The sequence below is a fragment of the Lathyrus oleraceus genome, chromosome 7 (assembly GCF_024323335.1).
Source record: "Lathyrus oleraceus cultivar Zhongwan6 chromosome 7, CAAS_Psat_ZW6_1.0, whole genome shotgun sequence".
In the NCBI taxonomy this organism is placed as follows: Eukaryota; Viridiplantae; Streptophyta; class Magnoliopsida; order Fabales; family Fabaceae; genus Lathyrus; species Lathyrus oleraceus.
The window spans coordinates 410,695,943-410,713,234 of record NC_066585.1 but is presented as its reverse complement, the minus strand read 5'-3'; positions in this window follow the sequence as shown (position 1 = coordinate 410,713,234).

Sequence of the window (17,292 nt, the reverse complement as noted above, 5' to 3'; positions counted from 1 at the left end):
CTTATTCTATTTATTATTTTCAATTTTCAATTTTATTTTCAAACATTTTGAGATCAAACTTTTGAGATCAATTTAATTGTATTTTTCTCAACTTCTCATAATTTTCTCAACCATTTCTTTAATGTTTTGATGGTTGTTTTGAATTTTCTCTTTAATTCTCATTTTTAATCCTTTTTATTTCATTTTTAATTAAATTTTTGTCATTCTTTTGACTTTGCTTGAGTGATTGCTTGGTTGATGAGATCGTCAACATTTCAAATCATTTATAGATGGTCCCTTGGTTGATTCAATCTTCTCTAATTCAATATGTTAATAGGTGATCATTTGATCATATTTTTGGCGCTTTGTGTTAATGATAGTTTATCCCTTGGTGTAGCATATTTTTGAGTCATTTGACTTGTTGATAGATTGATCTCAATGTGATGACTTGAGTTTTCCTTCTAACTTCTAACTTCTAACACCTAACACATAACTTTACATTTATGTCATTTACATTCATGTCATTTGCATTATTGCCTTCTACTTTATACTTTTATTGCTTTCTTATTTCAAAAAGAACAAAAACATGATAAAATGGCTAAAATCCTAAAAAGATTTAATCTGGTCTTTTGGACTTGATGTATTATCCCTTGCTTGAGGAGTATTTTGAATTTTGGACCTTAACACTTAGTGATTTCCCTTGCTTGGAGTATGTCTTATGATTCACCTGAGACCTTGTGATCCCTCTAGACCCTTTGATCTTCAATTTAAGACTTGGATGTTTATTTGTGGCTTTGTGATCCGTTGTCGCACACGGGTCAAAAACGAGTTTAAAAGTGTAGTAAAACAGAAGCGACACTCGAATATCGTATCACAAGGACTCTTGAATGTTATAATCAAACAAATAAAAAGAAGGGGATTTTAAGGTTCAAAAACTTAAATCGAAGATGATTAAAGATAAAAGCAAAATTGATAAATAAGTTAATCTATTGTATCGATTTCCGACTTATCATCGATTCTTATAATTTCAATTTCTTAGCGGATTCAATCTCATTCGATTACAATACCCACTAACAAGCGCAATTGGTATTATATGACGTATGTTCCTAATTTCCGAATTAAGCAAACGGATTTAGGCAAACGCGAATTAAGCAAACACGGCTTAATCAAACACGATAACGAAAAAGCGACGCTAACGTGATTATAGTTAAGGATCATACAAACAATACATTTTAATCAACTCTATCCTATAAGAAACAATTGAATTAAGCAAACGAAAGTAATCGAGTTAAGTAAACGAGTTTATAGGAAGAATTGAAAAGAAATCAAAATTAAATTGAAATTAATAAAAACCTCAAAGTGGATTTCGAATACAACAGATCAACTCTTTGGGAATTAGCTCTTCATGGTATTCATATTCCTTATTCTCTATTTCATGAATTCTGAATCCCCCCAACCCTAAACTACTGAGTTGTTTAAATAGAGCAAGATAATTTGGTCCTAATAGCAACCGATCCGAAAAAATACAAAATCGGGCCCAAAACTAAGTATTTTCTAAAGCCTGGAACTAAAACAAATTATTCGACTCGTCTTCACTCCGAATCAGCTTCTGACTTTAACATGAAACTTTTATCTTATCCTCTAAAATTTCTAACGCATATTAGAACGCATTAATCCGATCCTCGTAGCTCAAGTTATGATCTGCATAGTAACATGGTATCAAATAATTATTTATGCTGAAAATAAAGTATGAAAATAAAATAAAGCCAAAAATAAACTTAAATATAAAAACACATTAAAATAGTAAAAATAATAGAATAAATTATAGAGTTACCTAAGTAGAATAGTAGAAGAATGTGCATCAAAATGCACCGATCAAATTCCCACTCTTGAACTTTTGCACTTCGAGTAAAATTATAAATTCAAAACTCAAAACAGAAAAAACAAGAACAAACAAAACATACAATTCCAAAGGTTATCAAGATACAAGGTACAAGTAGAATTCTAAGTCTAAGCTTCAAGAATATGGTGTTAGTGAGCAACTTCTTGTGACATTCAAAGACGATAGAAAAACAGATTACCAAATAGTACATCCAAAAACAGTAAGATCTTCACAGGATAAAATTCACTCAATTCTCAAGTATTTAGGTTAATTGTTTACACTCAAAGTACAATATGAAAGTTAGTACTACCATAAGCTTGAAAAGACTCTGACATGCACACAATGATCAAAAGGACTTTTATTTGGTTGTAATTTGGCCAAGGTAAGGGTGAGATAAATCCTAAGGGGGTATTAGACTAAAATTCAAAGAGACAAAAGAGACTTGAAAGAAACCGCGGGAGTTGAATTTAAAAAATATTTCATTCACTTCAACAACTCTATAATAACTGTTTTCATTCATATTTTCCTTCTCCTTTCTCTTTTTATTTTTTTTCCTTTTTCATATGGAGTATGTATTGACATGTATACATCCTTCTCTTTTTTTTCATTTATTTTTTTTTTCTTTTCTATTTTTCTTTTCTTTTTCTATCAACTTCTGAAATATTACAAACATACTTATTCAACCCCACACAACTCCAAACAAAACTCTTTCAACCCTTTGAATAGGGTGATAACATTGTTTTTCACTTCTCGGTTTGTAATGAGTTTTAAACAAAAAAAAAAGAGAATAGACTCAATGGAGTTTCAAACAAGAGATGATATTATTTCAGGGTTGGCTTTTTGGCTAACTATCTAAAAAACCAAATTGTTTTTATCATATCAATGTACACAAGTAAACAACAACATCAACAAGAGTCAATTCAAGTTCTAGAGACTAACACACATGAGTGAATCACACAAGAAAGAAAGAGATGGATTTGTGTATGTTATCCATATAAGGATCAAAATCTCACAAAGTTAATTGATCTACCACAAATGATGTACAATTTAAAGTTTAATCCTACCTATCATACTAAAAATGCACATCAAATTTTTCACATCACACCACTAGACTTTAGTCAAGAGAACTAATAAAAATACTCATAATTGTAACTCAAAAACCAAAGGAAAAAATATGCAATTTTTTTTTAAGAAAGCAAACAAAAACTAAAACAAAGAAAAATTGAAAACAAAACAAATAAATGGTTCTCTCCCCCGCACTTAAAACATACATTGTCCTCAATGAAAGAACATAAATATATAATAAGAGAGAGAGAAAAAAGAAAGAACACACCCGAGGAGTCAAGGCGGATAAATGATTGCATAAGCAGCCTTTCCCAAAGAGAGCTCTTCTACAGTCTCTTCTTCGAAAGTCGGGCTCTCATTGAGTAGCTTTGGATAATGTTCATTGACCTTGAAATTTTGATTAGTGTCTTCTTCGCCTTGTATTCCAGAATAAAAGAAGAATCTTTGATAAGTAAAAGTGTTGAATGGGCACGTTAAAGTGATCTTCTTTTTCACAGCATCAAGAATCAAAGGATTACGGGGATGCCTCACTACTTTTGTTTCATCTTTAAGTGAGATCTTATGCATATATATGGATGAGCTAATATCACGAGTGTCAGCCAAGGTCCATCCAATTCCCTTCTTATGTTTCTGCTTAAGTTGAAGTTTTGATGAATAATACGATTCCTTGGGTAATGGTTTAGGCTCTACAGAATGTGGTTGTTCAATGGATGGTATGTTTGGGGCAGCCGGAATTTCAAGAGCTTCAGCTACATAAACAACTTTATTTACATTGTCACCCTGTAAGGCGGCATCAATCTCATCACAAACAACACAAAGATTAGTGTTAGTACAATCATTACGTGAGTAAATATCATTAAAACCAGATAAAGTTGGAAAATCAGCTGAAAACAAATCAGAATAAGCTTCATCAACAACTTCAGAAAGCAACTCTATTTGAAAAACAGAATGCTCTTCCTCGTCAATCTTCTTATTTTTCAGTACTCTTGGTGGTAAAGGGATTGATGATACATATTTTTTTCAACCTCAACAACAATAGAAGGTTTAAGTTTATTTTCAGGTGTTACACTAACAAAAATTTTATTTTTTTCTGGGGATGGTTCTGTAACTTTTTTGGATTTCAAGGAAATTACACTCACATTAGAGCCTTTTGGATTAACTACTGTTTGGGCATGTAGTTGGTTTGATCCTTGAGCCTGTTGCATGGCATTCATTGAAGTGGAAAGTTGTCCAATTTGTGTTTGCAAAGTCTGAATACTATAATTTGTTCGTTGCTGAAATTGGAGACTATTTACAACCATTTGCTTGACAAGTTCCTATATTGAAGGTTCAGAAGGTGAAAAGGTGGTTACTTGTGGAAGGTTATATGGTGGTGGTGAAAGAGGTAACATCAATTGTTTCACTAAAGCGGTAAGTTCATTAATTCTGGTTTCTAGAGCCGTGTTGGAAGAAGAAACCTGAATCTCATTCACATCTTTTGCTTAGACCACAAAATTATCCCTTGTTGTGAATTGTTGGGAGTTAAGTGACATGTTTTCAATCAAGGATTTGGCAGAAACATGATATTCAATACACAAAGCATTATAATCAATATCAGGGGTAACAAGTTCTCTTAGAGTTCTTTGGTTGGACATGTTAAACTCAATAGAAAAAAATCAACAAATAATGAGAAAACACATAACTAATTCAGCAATGCAACAACAAATAGGAAAATACCGACAATGTCCCTATTAAGAAAAAATAATTTAAATACGAAAAAAAACTATTAAAATAAAAGGAAAAAAATACAAAAACACGAAAATTAATCTAATAAAGTCAATTAAAAATTTTGAGAATTTTTTCAGAATTTTCTGAAATTATCAAAACAGAAAATAAATCATAAAAAATAGAAAAATAAGGATTTTCGGATTTTTAGGACGACTTTAGATTCTAAATAGAGGATTTTTATGCTTGATTTTTTCCTAGTTAATCGACAAAGAATTTGAATAATTTGAGATGATTTTCTTAAAAAACAGAATTTTTTATCCTAAAACGCAAGAAAGTTAGGACAAAAAAATGCTAAAACACAACACTTAAAACTATAATAATGGTTAGACTATAATAATGGCTAAAATCTACAAGAGTCCCCAGCAATGGCACCAATTTGATTCGCTGTCGCACACGGGTCAAAAACGAGTTTAAAAGTGTAGTAAAACGGAAGAGACACTCGAATGTCGTATCACAAGGACTCTTGAATGTTATAACCAAACAAATAAAAAATGGGGTTTTTAAGGTTCAAAACTTAAATCGAAGATGATTAAAGGTAAAAGAAAAATTGATAAATAAGTTAATTTATTGTATCGATTTCTGACTTATCATCGATTCTTATAATTTCAATTTCTTAGCGGATTCAATCTCATTCGATTACAATACCCACTGACAAGCACAATTGGTATTATATGATGTATGTTTCTAATTTTCGAATTAAGTAAACGCATTTAAGCAAACGCGAATCAAGCAAGCGCGACTTAATCAAAAACGCAAGAAAGGATTTTTAGGACGACTTTAGATTCTAAATAGAGGATTTTTATGCTTGATTTTTTCCTAGTTAATCGACAAAGAATTTGAATAATTTGAGATGATTTTCTTAAAAAACAGAATTTTTTATCCTAAAACGCAAGAAAGTTAGGACAAAAAAATGCTAAAACACAACACTTAAAACTATAATAATGGTTAGACTATAATAATGGCTAAAATCTACAAGAGTCCCCAGCAACGGCGCCAATTTGATTCGCTGTCGCACACAGGTCAAAAACGAGTTTAAAAGTGTAGTAAAACGGAAGCGACACTCGAATGTCGTATCACAAGGACTCTTGAATGTTATAACCAAACAAATAAAAATGGGGTTTTTAAGGTTCAAAACTTAAATCGAAGATGATTAAAGGTAAAAGCAAAATTGATAAATAAGTTAATTTATTGTATCGATTTCTGACTTATCATCGATTCTTATGATTTCAATTTCTTAGCGGATTCAATCTCATTCGATTACAATACCCACCGACAAGCGCAATTGGTATTATATGATGTATGTTTCTAATTTTCGAATTAAGTAAACGCATTTAAGCAAACGCGAATCAAGCAAGCGCGACTTAATCAAACACGATAACGAAAAAGCGACGCTAACATGATTATAGTTAAGGATCATACAAACAATCAAATTTAATCAACTATATCCTATAAGAAACAATCGAATTAAGAAAACGAAAGTAATCAAATTAAGCGAACGAGTTTATAGGAAGAATTGAAAAGAAATCGAAATTAAACTGAAATTAATAAAAACCTCAAAGTGGAATTCGAATACAACAGATCAACACTTTAGGAACTAGCTCTCCATGGTATTCATATGCTTTATTCTCTATTTCATGAATTCTGAATCCCCCAACCCTAAAACTACTAAGTTGTTTAAATAGAGCAAGGTAATTCGGGCCTAATAGCAACTGACACGAAAAAAATACAAAACCGGTCCAAAAACTAAGTATTTTCTAAAGTCTGGAACTAAAACGAATTATTCGACTCTTCTTCACTCTAAATCAGCTTCTGACTTCAACATGAAACTTTTAACTTATCCTCTCATCTTTCCAATGCATATTAGAACGCATTTATCCGATCCTCGTATCTCAAGTTATGATCTGCATAGTAACAAGGTATCAAATAACTATTTATGCTGAAAATAAAGTACGAAAATAAAATAAAGTAAAAAATGAACTTAAATATAAAAACACATTAAAATAGTAAAAATAATAGAATAAATTATAGAGTTGACTAAGTAGAATAGTAGAAGAATATGCATCAAAATGCACTAATCACTTTGTAGATTTGTTGTTCATCTAGACCCTTTGATTTTCATGTGATCATGTGCTTATTCATTCTGTGGCTCAATCCAAAGGTAAAGGAATGCTTATTTTGACCAATGTCAAATGCTTGCTTCATCTTGTGGTTAGTACACGTGCCCACACAAAGGTTTCTCTTAGACTACCTTACAATAAGACCTTTTATTTCATGTCATTTATTTTATGCTTTAGGATAGTCTCTTCATCTCCCTACCACTTTTTCAATTTTCAAAACTTATCCCTATTTCAAAAACTTCTTATTTTCAAACTTCACATCTTTTCTTAATAAACCTTGACTTTGTCAAGTGATCCAGAAAATCTTTTTCTCAATAAATGCTAAAACATTTAGGCATACTTAAACTCTTTTCTTCAAACTTCTAAAAAAGACAAACCTCATCAAACTTCTTTTTGTGCCTTTGTGCGCTTTCCTTTAAGAGCCCTTTTTTGAAAAGATTGGATATTAGTTTATTTTTGTAGTGATGCAAACCACTATACTTCTATAATATGTTGAGAAATGATTGACATTTTCCACTTGAATGTTGAGACGTGCTTGTGAGAGAGTCCAAGTAAAAGTTATCCATATCAAGATGATACAAATGCTCATTTCCTCATACTTATGGGTAGTAAGCTGAGTTTTCCACTCAAATACGACAAATGTATTTTCAAATTAAAAATCAATCAACAAACAACCCAACTTTTTCATAAACACAGATTTACAAGTGGTTCATATGGAGTACCATAAATGTGAAGGGTGTTAATACCTTCCCTTTGCATAACTAACCTTTGTATCCAGATATTCTCTTTTGTTTTATCTTTTGTGGGTTTTGTTCGACCTTTTCCCCGTTACCTTTGGAAAAAATAAAGTTCGGCAACGACTCTTGCTTTTTATGAGTTAAGTTAATCAATAGTTTAATCTCAAATTCTTTTCCCGCTGCGACAGCTGGCGACTCTGTTGGGGATTAGTCTCCAAGTGGGTTAAGCCTAGCTTGTTTATCTGTGTTTATGTTATCACTTTTTGTTTGATGTTTTCATTTTTGGGTGCTTGGTAATATATGTGTGGTGAGATAAGTCCCCTACCCGGACTTGAGTGCACTTAAGCTAGGATGGTGGTATAGTCATGTTAACCTTAGTGGCGTTAGGCCTTGTAAGGTTGGCATGAAAACCCCGATTAGATGAGACCCCTTTTGAGGTACTAATGTATTGTGAGTAGTTGTAATGGTGTTATTATTTTTGACCTGAGAGTCTGATATTCTGAGAGAGCTTTGAACACTTTAACCCATCTTGGCCTTTTAGGATGTAGTGTGGTAACCTTTCTGGTGTAGGCCTGGTCTGGTTGATACATAATACTACACTCAAACGAGGTTCTCTTGATAATACTATTGGTCTACAAGCAAGTCGTTAAACTGGTAATATTCGAAATATGGATTTCCGGCGTAGGCTTAGTCTAGTTAAAGGGTGAGTTTACATTGCTTAACAAAGAAGAAAGTAGGTGCACTAGGCAAGGATGTCTGACGCGCCTAAAAGACCTGCCTTTATCAAGCCTATAAATAGGATGTCTAGTTTCAACTTTAAGGGAGTTTTGGTAGATTCATGGGAGTACAAAAAGGTAGTAGGTTCACATTGATATGAATAGGAAAATATGATATGAAGATTAAAGGAGGAAGTGTTGCTCGAGAGATCATTGCGGGTGACTTTCCAAGTTTGTTCTTGAGATTACTTGTACAACTATGATGAGTAAGTGTAGCTAGATATCTCTTTGTCGAGGATATATGTAGTTGTTATATTCTTATGTTTAATTACAATTATGGAGTTTTATGTAATGCTACTTAAGTTATAATATTTATGAATTGTTCAGTCTTAATGCTTATTTTGGATTAGTTACCTAAAATATGTTTTCATGGTATGGCTTGGCATACGATAGGTGTTGGTCATTACTAGATTCAAGTCTCTATCTATTAGATGTTAATCCTAGAGATAAGGTTAAGTTTAATATCTATAGAATATTGATAATTGATTATAAATATATTCATATCATTGTTGAATCTTAATATTGTTGTATTTAATAGTGTGAGAGATCACCTAGTAGGTAATACAATTGATCTCACGTTGTTGAGTCAGAGATGAGATACAATGAGAGCAAAAAATGGTAATATTAACAGTTGAGTAAAGGAACATATTACTAACCAATTGTTATGCATCAGTATAAACGATGATGAAATCTCCCCTAGCAAGTTTTTTACTATTAACACCAAATCTCCATTTATTTTTTGTCATTTACTTTTTCTTAACTAACAACTATAAATTTTTACTTAGAATCATAAAAACTATTGAATTTGTCTTTAAACACAATTAGTTTTTGTGGACAAAATAATATTGCACTTTCTATTTACACTGCAACAAAATGTCATGCTGTCGCATCCTGCGAAAAATCAACCGGCGAGCTAAAAATAAAAACACACACAGAGCCGCCACTGCGCGTTATTTATCCCAAGATAGGGAAAGGAAACGCTCAGAGAAACCTGGAAAGGAAATGGTCTTGCGACCAGAGAGAAAGGGTAAAGGAGTCGGTTATGCAAGGGGAAGGTATTAGCACCCCTCATGTCCGTCGTACTCGACGGGATCCACGTCCTAGAATAAAGAAAAGGTTGCTAAACATCACACACACACACGGGGAACGCAGGTGGGGTTAAGAGGAACGGGCTCGATAAGGTATCGCACCTTATGCCTACATATCTTGTCTGGAACAAGAATCAGAGCCACTGTAGTTCGGCTTACGCACGCCAAACAACACAAAACAACACAAACAAACAAGGGTGGCAAACATGGAGCCCGACAACCACTGGATGGAATTACGTCGGCATCCGAACCAAAACACACTCAAAGCGGCAAACATGGAGCCCGACAGCCACTTACTGGACTTACGTCGGCATCCGAGCCAAAACACAATCAGAAGGGCAAACGTGGAGCCCGACAGCCACTTACTGGACTTACGTCGGCATCCGAGCCAAAACACAATCAGATAACAAGTAAACGCACGCAAAAAAGAAAAAAGGTTGCCCGGAGAGGTCTTGCACGACCCCCTGCCTACATACCTCGTCTGGAACGAGGATCAGGGCGATGTAGTTCCCCTGAAAGGGACTGACTTGCTAACCAGAAACCAGGGAAAGACACACTACTAGGGAGCTGGACTCGAGCCTAGTGTTGTCATGCATCGTTACCCTAAGTTCAGTTTTCTATCCTACTTGCATAAGCAAACTACTCCTATCCAGGAAAGAAGCCAGCACACAAGCATACAGCATAATTCAAGCATACATCAAATGAGAACAAGCATCTCAAACAGATATTCACACAGCACGCACTATAACCAAACAAGTGGCTCACACAATAGGTTTGACTGCCGAAGCGAGTCGTCTGTACGGGCTGGGTTTGCTCTTAACCTTGCCATTACGAGGCTAAGGTGAAGCAGATGAGAGGTGAAGTGAGGATCAGACCTCACAGCTCTTATCCCTAACCAGGGAGAGCTTCTGACAAATGAGCATGGGTCCAGAATGGGGGAACCCTTCTATACTCAGAGACTCTGACACAATGTGCACTGCACAAGATCTTGGGCTAGGATCTCAATGCTACAACCATGTAATGGGAGCAAGGAGAAGACTCCACTGAATAGTGGGGGATAGATTGCTTATCCCTACCTTCCACCAATTGCCTTGATTAAGGACTTTACCTGCTTAGGCACAAAATTAAACAATCACAATCATCGCCTCTTAAGGAGGACTTCAGACATTTATTTGCCCGGTCAAATAAAAGACCGGGTCTCCAGACTACATGAAGTTAGGAAGTTATACCTCAATGCAAGTTGCTTAAGCAAAGCAAAGCAAAAGTTCACAAGGAACTGAGCAACTAAAAGTACCTGGAAACAGTCAAACACAGTTAGTACTCAGACAGACAAACTAAACAGCAAAAGTTCAATCAGTTAATCTATTACAGATCAATGCACAACAAAGCAAGCTCAAAGCTCAATCCCAAACTTCACAACCTACAAAACAATGTTATGTTAGTGTACAAACATCAAACAACATCAATTGCATTTAACTTGATTCATTCTCCATGTGCATTATGCTTTTGATCCTGAAAAATCAAGCAAATATTAGCAACAAGACCACTAGGCTAAGCCTAGGGTCCAAAGGCAAGAAAAATTCCTAAACAGCAAGGTATCTCTAACCAAACTCAAGCTAAAGTCAAACAAGAGTCAACACAATTAGTCCCGTGTCCATATCATTCATTATATTCATTTCATGCACAAAACAATTCAAACTAGTTCAAATGAAACACCAAACATGCAAACAGAACTATTGCATTCAAATCCACATCAAAACAAATCCAAAAAATCTCCAATAAATTACACCTAAACAGGACCTAATCCAGGTATGGCACACCAAATTTCAGCTTAATTGGGCAAAGGTAACTATGTCAATGAAAATCAACAAAAACAGACACAATTATATGCTCCAAATCACAACATCAACACATGCTTCCACTTCAAAAATTCATAACTCATGAAGACAATAAAGAAATGGATGAGACCAAAACAGGGATGTCATACAATGTGTCTACAACTATCATACCAAATTTCATAAGCATTCAACACCATATGAGCATTTCACAAGGATATTTCAAACACATGTCACACAAGCTTGCACATTTGACCAACAGAGATGAAAAATAGCAATCAAATTGAAAATGCAATGTAAAATTCCACAAAAATTCACATAACCTCTTAACATGTTAATCAACCATCATGCAAAATTTCACATTAATCCAACAAGTATAGGTCACTCAAAAAAATCCAGCAAATTGACATAATGAGGTGTGACACAAATTGTCACACCTAAGCTCCAAAATTCATAACTCAATGACCAGGAATCAAAAATTCACAAAGTTTACATGGAAATAAACATCAGCCAGTCAACAATCATCACAAAAAATTTCAAGAATTTATTTGCAACCATGAGAATTTCATGAACAAAATGGCAAAGTGTATCAAATTTACATACATGTGAAACAAACCTAAGTCAAACATAATTCCTACCATGCACAACCTTCAAAAATGAGTCAAATAAATCCTACAGTCAACAACAAAGTCAACACAAAAATTTCCACATTTTTCTGATTTTTCTATGATTTTTTATGAATTATTTAACATGTTATGAATTTTTTATGAATTAATTAAATTAATTGAAATTTGACAATGGCACAATGGTAATTAAGTTATGGCGGGGGCGGTAAACGTCCAATTCAAAAATTCGAATGGAAATCTGGATCAAACACAAGTTTATCATCGTTTCCAATCAGAAATCACCAGAACACGCAAGAACATGGAATTTCCAAACCAACACCAAAATGTGCAAATGAGTACTCGTTAGAACCGTATGAACATGCACAATCCAAATACGAACTCGAATTAACCTAACAGTTGCTATTTCACACGAATCGATCATGTTAGGGTTTTGGATCGAAACTTCAAACCTAGATTTCTCAGCCTACGGTTCATCATTTGCAAATCTAAAAGCATCACGATGCTCTACATAGCATGACCTATAGAACGCACATAAGCATTAAGCGAATCATGATGATCGAATTTTGAGGCACCTGTTATGGCAGTGATGCTATTGATGACCTTTGCGCGATTCAGCTCCAAACAGTTGCACTATATGCTCGTGGAAAGGAGATGCGAAGCTTAGATTCACTCGATTTTGCTCCTAGCGCTCCAAATCACAATTCACCATTGATGGAGCTTGAAAGTGCAGTCGAGATTGGCACGGTTTTGGATGTTGAAAAGCACAAACAGATGGAGCATATGGTGATACAAGATCAATGCAACAAGAATTTTGCAAATTGATGCAAAATTGAAGAAGTTTGATGAATTTGAAGATTTTGGTGTTCTTGAGATTTTGAGAGAATTTGGAAAGTTTCAGATCCAATTTTGGGGAATGTGATTTTCTGTTATGATTATTGTGTGATTAGAAATATATATGATAGCTTAATCATCACTTAATCATGTAATTAGCCAAATGGAATGTGTTAGTGAAATGGTTAATTTCCAAGTGAGGGCAAAAATGGAATTTCACAAGCCAGCTCATTGCCACCTCTTTGACAGCTCACACACCCTCTAAATGACATGTGTGAGCTGTTGCAACTTGTCCCACTCTCATTGGATGTGTAATTTTGAAATTCACCATGTAATGCCACTTTGTCCATTTTTGCAATTTCATTTTTCAAGTCAAATTCCAAACCATGAGCCTTTGCCATGAAATGATGATTCCATCAACTTTTAAATGCCATTCATGAGGTGTAGCAAAAATCCCCACTCAAAAATTCCAATTATTTCACAAGTTGGACAATTTTGCCCTTGGTCCATTTTAACTGTCCAGTTGAAATTTGACTTTTTGCATTGGCCACTTTTGAGAAAATCCAATTATGCACCATGAAATTACATGTCAAATGGAGTTTGTGCATATAAAGAACTTCCAATTTGGACAAACCATGTGGAAATTATGGCCTCCTGATTATGGGTCATTTCTGAAATTCACTGAGCCATAACTTTCCCACCATACATGGGATTTTCAAGTTCTTGGACTTTTTGGAAAGGTAAGAACAAAATCTACAACTTTCATGTTGAACAATTTTTCATTTGAAGCTTCCTTGGACACGTGGCTTTGAGGTCCAAAACTTTCCATTTTTGGAAACTTCAATTACAAGTCACTTTCTATTTTTGGCAGTTTTTGTCCTGACTTGATTTTCTCCATTCTTAAGCTTTGAGATGTCATATAACACTTGTTCCAACATGAATGAAGTGTATCCAACTCATTTCCACCTCCACATCCATCAGATCATGTACAGTTGACCACAATTGACTTTTCCAACTGACAGATGGATTTGGCAATGCATAGATCAAACTGAGCTCCAATCTTCAACTGAAATGGCTCAAGGGTGAAACCCTAGCCTCAATAAGCACAATATAATCATATAATGAATCCCATATTGTCATAAACCTCATCTCCTGATTGTGCCCTGATTGGCCCAATGCAACTGATTAGGGTTGACCAGTGGTCAAAACCCTAATCTCAAGGAATCTGCTTCAGCACTTGATTCTTCTGATGATAACCAACCATGATGACGATGATGTATCATTGCAATCAAGATGAAGACCAACATCCATTGAGAGTCATGAAACCCTAATTCACAGCCCAATCCTCAGATGATTATGATCAGTCAATAAACCCTAGGCTTGCACTTTGACTTCCTCATCTTCTGAACAAGACTTGAGAGGAGGGCTTGCACAATGTAACCTCATGATATGCAATATGCAATGCCTAATGACCTAAAATGATATGCAATATGTTAATGCTAGTCCCAAGAGATGAGGGCAAATTTTGAGGTGTTACAGCTGCCCCTATTCAATCCACTGTGAACCTGTCGATACGAATAGCCTCGGCTTTCGGATGATCAGGATGAAGAGTGATTGAATACCAAGAAACAGACGAACAATTTGCACTCTGATGGGATAATAATTAACAACGCCTGTCAGAATCGGCGAAGAAACAAACTCGAAAGACGTCGACCTGGACACCAAAATAAATGGTAACACAGGGATAACCATGGTCTGATCACCACACATCCACGCGGGATTATCATTCTCTCTTCTTTTTATGCTTTTCTTGGACCCCGAAATTTTTCTCTGCTTTTTCATTTTCTTGAACCCCGAAATTTTTCTCTGCGCAAACGATCCTCGGATCTCTGCATTTGAACCCCGGAAAATGCCTCAGCACTCCTTTTTGCCAAAATAATGAACCCCAATCTCTAGTTTGAACCCCAGTCGCCTGACAATAACTCGCGATCGCCAATACGAACCCCGTTCTCCAGAAAATGTCGCAACATCTCCCTTTCTCCATTTGAACCCCAGAACATGCCTCAGCATTTCTTTTCTCCATTCGAACCCCAGGAAAATGCCTCAGCATATCCTTTTCTCCAATCTCTCGTGATAATTCCGCTGGCAACGTCGGAAATAACACCAAACCACTCTGAGGGCGACATGTCAGAGGGTATACCTTCACAAAAGGAAGGTAGCATGTGTATCTCTTCCTCAGAAGACACCTATAACGACCTCCATTGGCCTCAGCCTGAGTCTAAGGTGACACATGAACAGAAGATAATCCTAAGGACCTCATCCCGGATATAATCTTCAACTTCATCTCCATCTGAACCCCAGAAAATACCTCAGCATTTCCTCTTCTCCATTTGAACCCCGAAATCGCGCTGATCGCGTAACGTCTTCTGGTTTTATTTCCATCTCCGTCCGACGGAAACATTTCCTCCAATATCGCACTACTGGGGAATATCTTCGATTCAATCACGATGCTGAACTCCTCGGAGTAACACCTCTTCACCTTTGGGCAAAACCACTTCTCAAACGGTAACCACGGCTTGAGACTAGCTTGTGCTTGCAATGATGCATGATTGATTTTTTCTGCGTAATGCTCCACAATTATGGAAATGCTACGCGATTATTTATTTTCCTATGCAATATGCCATGCTATTTTGTCATGATGAATGCATAAAAAAGTATCCCCCTCAAGGGACTCCTCTGAGGAATACGAGACACTCTGCTGAGGAACTCGTCACCGCTCCGATTTCCACCATGCTGGGGGAATCACTGTTGCTGGGGATAAGGCAACCCTTGCTGGGGAAGAACCTCCTTTGCACCCAATCCACTCAAGAAACTGCTGGGGATAAGCACCACCAACACTCTGTGGGGATACACCAATCTTGACTTGCTAGGGATATCAATCCTGACTCCGCTTCGGGAAAACCCTCACAGATACTTGCTGACTTCACTGGGGAAATGCTCACAGATACTCCGCTGGGGAAAATAGCAATCTCCAGACTCAACTGGGGATGCATCACCCTATCACCTGCTGGGGATAACCATCCTGATCCTGCTAGGGAAACGCATACCACTCCGCTGTGGACAATCCATGCAATCCATAGGTAGGATCAGCTCAGCTGGAGCTGCAAAAATCCATCCGTCCGCTACGGAAACTTGTCCAATCCACTGGTAGGATGAACACTGCTGGAGATATATTTCATTGAAAAGAACCCGCTCCACTCGGGGATAACAACCTTCAGACCTGGCTGCTGAGGAAACAACATCGTAAACCCGTCGGGGACAACCATCCTGACTCGGCTGGAGAAGTCCACAGACCTTGTATCTGCTGGGGAGCTAGTCCTATAATTCTGCTCGGGGACCTAGCTGGGACATGAGAAAAGTAAGTACAGAACACCCGTCGACTCATCGAACCATGGTATCCACCTCCAATACTCGCATCGGCTTTCCACTTTTGAGAATTCCCAGACTCGTCTGGACCTTTTCTGCTCCATCATCTTGTATTCCAAATCGTTCCGCGCTCGACGAGAACGTACTCCTGGATTTATACAGAAATTTCAATTTCTCGATTTTGAAGAATCTTCTTGATTAATTTCAAGGGTCATCAGACGTCTCGTCGTCTCTCCGTCCTTTCTTCATGCACTCGTCCCTGATCGGGCTCTGCGGGGAATTACATACTTTCCAATCTTCCGACTTTGAAGAGTCTTCTTGATTACCATCAAGGATCATCGTACGTCGCAACGTCTTCGTCGTTCTTTCATATATTCGTTCCTGAGCGAACTCTCTGGGGATTTGTTTTTCAAAACTTCCACATCACCACCTGCAAGTGAGTGAAAATATCTAACAGTTCCTGCAAAACAGATCGTTAGATAAAACCGTGCCCCAGGCGTGTCAAGATTTCAACACTTGGGTCACTCAACCTTCCAAATAAGATTTCAAGCTTTCAATCTTATAAACATGCATTGGAAGGAACCTGTATGTCTTAAAATGCAAGATTCTTTATCAAAAATATCTGGATGTTTTTGCAATCAAAGCAGTAATGAAAAACAAAAACAAAATTATTTGACTGAATGTGCATTTTATTGATTTGAAAATGGGTGGCTCAAGTTGAGCAATACAAAGGAAGCAATTCCTGAAAAGAGGTAATTGCGCTCAAAAGGAAAAATCTATCCTAATGGCAATGTGAAACCCGTGATCTCATCGAGTTCCAACTCGGTTACACCCCATATGTCCTCAGACTCTCCGTGCTTTCCGCCTTCTGAACAAGACAATTCTGACTGATCCCTACCGGGTATTATCCATGATGCTTTAACCAAAGCGCAAACGATCATGCTGGACGCAGTTGTTCGTTTCAATCCCCCTTTTGCCTGGACCGCCCTTTCGGGTTTTCAGTCCACCGGGATACCCCTTTTTGCCCAAGTCGCCTTTTCAGGTTCTCGACTTGCCGGGTGTACATTTCTTCATTTTTATCCCTAATTTTTGCCCGAACCTTTTTCTGTCTTTTGGTTCGCCGGGATGCCCATTTTTGCCTGGACTATTTTATTCTTTTCGTC